We start from the raw sequence: 5,373 nt of genomic DNA on the forward strand, positions 1-5,373 counted from the left end.
AATAGGTGCAGCATGAATAAGAGATAGGAGAAGCTTGTATGAAAGACTATAATGGTCTATATGCAACTGAAACATGGAAGCATGAGAGAGAGACAGAAGAACTATGTCGAGTTTGGCAGGAGGATGTAATGAGTAATAGATGGGATGATGAAGGGGAAATAAAATCGGCTGGATGAAGAAAAGCTTCCTGACCGCAAGATCTTGTTTGATTACTGAGGCTTCCCAGGGGACTTCTGTGATTTGGGAAAAGTTGTACAAGACTGTTCAGAGCCTCACAATGCACAGCTCTTAGTCACCTAATAACGTGGCATCCAGGAGTGGGTAGTGCTTCCCTCTTTTAACTGTGTTTGAGGTCCCTTGGATCCCTTGGATTTGCTGGGCAGCCCAGAGCATCTCTTGTGTGCTGGCTGGCCTCTGGCTTCTCTTTCAGTTAGGCTTGCTAAATAATATTACAGATCTTGAAGAAAATCTACCTCCTCTGAGCTTGTGCATGCAAATCTACCTCCTCTGAGGCTGTGGGGGTTGATCCTGGCTGTTTGATGCTAAGGGCAGGAGACTGCAAGGTTGGGTTGAACTGTCCAAAGTGACACAAGCTCTGAAGATGCATTAGGTGGCAACTGCAGATGGCTTTGTGTATGTCCTCGTCACTCTGAGCCCAACCCTTTACAATATCTGGGTTGATATTACTGATCCACAGTGTTGGAGTGGAGCATGTTGCAAGTGTTAAATACTCTGAAATCCTTATTTGGCCAGAGAACTTATCCAACTTATTCAAGAGCTTTCATTCCATGATAAAGCAGATGTAACTATTACGGGGTGTTCATGTTACCCAACCATAGAATTATTTCATTATAGATCTGGTGTCTGGCTAAAGCTGACTCCAGTAGTTCCTCTGAGAGAAGTTTATCGGATGAAAAATTAAGTGTGTTTTTAGCTGATATCCAACCAATTTGCTGAACTTATTTTGACTTCTGCCCAGAGGTTCTGAGAGTAAGTTTATAACTGAGAGTCCATTTGGGTTTGAGCAATTAGGAATGAAGCATTCAAAAACCCAGAGGCAGTGAAGACCACACGGCTTCTATAAGCTGGGGAGCTCAGATCATGAAGTCAGAAAAATGGGTTGACAGGCTGCTTTCCTGGTGGGTCTCTTCTGCTTGGCCTTTCAGTACATTCCTTGTTTTCAGGCAGCTTCTCAGAGCAATAGGACCCATTTCCTCAAAAGCACATAGAAACTGCAAAGGCTACTGCTGCTCAGGGTGAAACTGAGATAAATTGGGATCAGTGCTGTTCAACTTCTCTGCCAGTGACATGGACAGCGGGATGGAGGGCACCCTCAGTGAGTTGGCTAAAAACACCAAGCTGTGTGCTGCAGTTGGCATGCTAGAGGGAAAGGATGCCATCCAGAGGGACACTGACAGGCTGGAGAGGCTCGGGAGAACCTCGTGGAGTTCAAACAGGGCCAAGAGCAAGGTCCTGCACCTGGGCTGGGGCAATCCCCAGCACAAACACAGGCTGGGCAGAGAATGGATTGAGAACAGCCCTGAGGAGAAGCACTTGGGGTGGTGGTTGACCAGAAGCTCAACAGGACCTGGAATGTGCACTCACAGCCCAGAAAGCCAAATGTACCCTGGGCTGCATCCAGAGCACCATGGGCAGCAGGTCAAGGGAGGGGATCCTGCCCCTGTGCTCACTCTGGTGAGATCCCACCTGGAGCACTGCACCCAGCTCTGGGGCACCCAAATATAAGGACATGGACCTGTTGGAGCAAGTCCAGAGGAGGCCATGAAGATGCTCAGAGGGCTGGAGTCCTGTGAAGACAGGCTGAGAATTGGGGTTGTTCAGCCTGGAGAAAAGAAGACTCTGGAGGGACCACAGCTTTCCAGTGCCTAAAGGGGCTACAAGAGAGTTGGAGAGGGACTTTTCACAAGGGCATGGAGAAGCAGGACACAGGGAATGGCTGCACACTGACAGAGGGCAGGGTTAGATTTGATATTTGAAAGAAATTCTTTACTGTGAGGGTGGTGAGGCCCTGGCACAGGGTGCCTAGAGAAGCTGTGGATGCCCCATTCCAGGAAGTGTTTCAGGTCAGATTGGATAGGGTTTGGAGTAAACTGGTGTAGTGGAAGGTGTCCCTGCCCATACCATGGGGGTTGGAACAAGATGATCTTTGTAGCCATTTCCAACCCAAAGCATTCTTTGATTCTAAATATTGCTAAGAACTCAGCTTTCAAACTGCACACAATCCAATGTCTGCTTTTCTCCCAAGAACTTTCATGATTTGGAACTGTAGAAGCCCTGAATTTTGAAACAAATCACCCAGAAATGTGAGATTTTTCATGCAAGTTAATCCACAAATAAATGTTAAAAAGAAATTATTGTGAAGATAGTCCTTCTTTGAAATATCTTCTTATACGAATTTAATATTTATTATCTCATGGGTGCATGACTAACTCCGTATCAGTAGGTACATAACTTCTACCTTCTGAGATCTATCTAATGTCTACCAAAGGAAAAAAAAATAAATCGTTTAGATCTGGAACAGTGATCACAATGGAAGTTTCATTTGCAAAGGATTGATGGGGACTTGAAGTGAGTATTATGTTTTGAATAAATGCACCATTGACCAGTATCAGATTTCCATAGGCTTTATCTTGTTTTTCCTAAGCAACTGCTCATAAAATTTTTTAATGTCTTGACTAGCATGATGGTGCTACTTGCAAATCTGTTCATAGAGCTATTAATCTGTGATACTGCAATCTAGAGAAAGGAATCACACTTACTTGCTCATTCCTTTCACTATTTGATTTAAAAAACATAAATAACAAGTTGACAGGGTTCCTTTGTGCTTCTTTCTTTCTGACTAATATATGATAAATATATCAGGAAAGGTTTGTCAAGACATCACAAAGTAGGTCTTAGTTCCAATCTGAACTTTATTGAACTCTGCTTTCATGTAATAGGAAGAAAAACAAGCAGTAGATTTGATCAGTCTGTGCCCATGACTCAACAGCTACAGCAAACTCTTGGTGCTTTTAATTCCTGTGTCATAGCAGTACTCAGATGAATTTAGTGCAATCAAACATACATAAAATCTGAAGGGAAAGGAATGTCCTGCATCTCATGAAGAAGAAATTTGACTTCTAAGGCAAGTTCAACACGTGGGTTCCTTCCCTCCTCTCCTTTCTGCCCCCACCTCTCCCTGCAAGCTTCGTCTCTAACTGTCCCTGCATAGCTCATCTCAGCATGAGCTTTGTGGGACAGTGGCAGTGAGGCCAGCAGAGGCTGCAGCTGGACAGTGACAGTCACAATTGTGAAAACAGTGACAGCTGCAGCCCATCTGAATTCCACTTGATTCTGTGGCTTCTGTCCCTGCTTGCAGCAGATCTCTCTTGGGCTGATGCCCTAAAGCCATGGACTTTTCAGATGGCCTTTCACACTCATGTCCAGATCAGATGTCCCATACCCACACAAGGGAGAGACTGCCTGTAAAGCTTTGGGTTTGACCAAAAGCCACATTGAGTGGGAGGCCTCGGAATTAAGAACTGGGAAACCTCTTGTTTCAGCTGGGGGTACATTTTTGCTGCCTGTTGCTTCCAGCCATCTAGATGAGTAAAATGAGCTTCTCTGCCTCGCATGTATTGCTGCAATCCACACATATCAGTATGTGCAATCCAGAGAGAGAAGAGACACACACACCTTCATGTAGCTGTGGTTATGAAGGACTGAGTTTGCTCAGTTTCTAAGGAAGCCGAAGGGCTGTGCTGGGGGCTGGGGGCAGTGGAATGTCTGCCCAGGCTGTGAAGGAGCCGTGGGTGTTGGCTGTGCTGTGCTGCTGGGGCTGGGAGGAGGGACTCACCGTGTTGCAACAGCTCTCCAGCTCCAGCCCTGCCACCCCCTCACAGGTCACAGCACTGACACATCACACAGAGCTGTGCTGCAAAATGCAACCATCTGCCTTGGCTTACCCAAGGTCTCCAAGCACTCCACAAATACTGCTGGAGTCCCCCATTGTTCTGGCAAAACTGCTGTCACCCATTCCTCTGGGGTGTGCAGAAGGTACTGAACAGAACCCAGGAGCTTTTTGTTTTGTCTTCTGCTTTAGGCACTAGGCACATTGCCCCCACTGCTTGTCTTCTACACTCACCAGACATCTTCAGGCAGGGGATGTGCTTGGCCTTCCTCACTGCATGGTGCAAGTCCTGGTGGACTGACATCCTCAGGCACTGATTTCAGTGGGAACACTTGCTCAACAGCATTTTTAGTCAAGGGCTTACATGGATTAATTACTCTAAGGTGTGTAGGATGAGAACAAAACCCAGTGAAAAGGGGCTTAGATCCCCAGCTAAGACAGAGCAGCTGCTGGAGCCCTCTTGTTTTCCACTGAGGACAAGTGGTGAAGAGTGGATCTATGCACAGGGCTGCAAAAGGGAGGTTTGGACTTCGCTTGTGTTGTTAAAGTGTGTTTGTTAAAGAATTAAGTTGATAGATAAAAGGCATGGATGGTTAGTGTTTTGGAAAACGTGCTAAGGGCAATCTGCTGAAGAAACTGGTAGAGGACAATTCGTCTTCTGTCCCTGTCCTGTAATACCCAAGAGTTAGTGAGACCTGAGGCTGTGGGTGCTTTTCCTTACCCATGAGGTACAAGGGACACTGCAGTGTGTCCTCTTCAGCTGGAGCCTTTCTAATTCTTTTGAACGTAGAAATGTTTCGTTTACATTTCCAGTGTGTACCCATGCTCAAAGATGGTGTCCCGGGTGGCTCAAAGAATTCTTTGAATTGGTGTCGATGACAGGTAGTGCTACTGTTGTGTTTCTATATTATTACATTTAGAGTTCAGTGTGCCTTTACAGTGGGATCTGCATTCTATGACCTGAGAGAAATTAATTCTTTAGATCTCAGTTACCTTACACCCATTTACAATGTACGACATTTTAGAATATTTTTATTTTGTCCTGCCAAAATATTAATTTTATTACTTTCAAAGCCATTAGCGGAAATGCCGAGAACGGACCGTATTACCTAAGAGCTTTTTTATCCCCAAAATTTCTTTTGTATGTAAGTACCAAATACCTATAAAAACCCCTTATGTAATAGTTTTAGCTGCTCCGTAAGTATATCCCACTGTATAACTAAGACTTTAAAAACGTCACATACTCCAGATCTGGAAGATGTTACTGATACCCAGCTTTCCATGAACTCCTATTCACCAGAACCCCGGCGAGGGCGGGACACACAGGGATGCTTTATGGCCCTATACAGCTCGGTGATTTATACCGAGCCTCGTCCTAGCAGCGCGCTAATAAATTTCCCGGAGCCCGCGTGGTACCCCGTTCCTGGCCGCAGCCTCGGCGCTGCAGCGGGCATCGCCCGGGG

The sequence above is a fragment of the Corvus brachyrhynchos genome, unplaced genomic scaffold (assembly GCF_000691975.1).
Source record: "Corvus brachyrhynchos isolate BGI_N302 unplaced genomic scaffold, ASM69197v1 scaffold281, whole genome shotgun sequence".
Taxonomy (NCBI): domain Eukaryota; kingdom Metazoa; phylum Chordata; class Aves; order Passeriformes; family Corvidae; genus Corvus; species Corvus brachyrhynchos.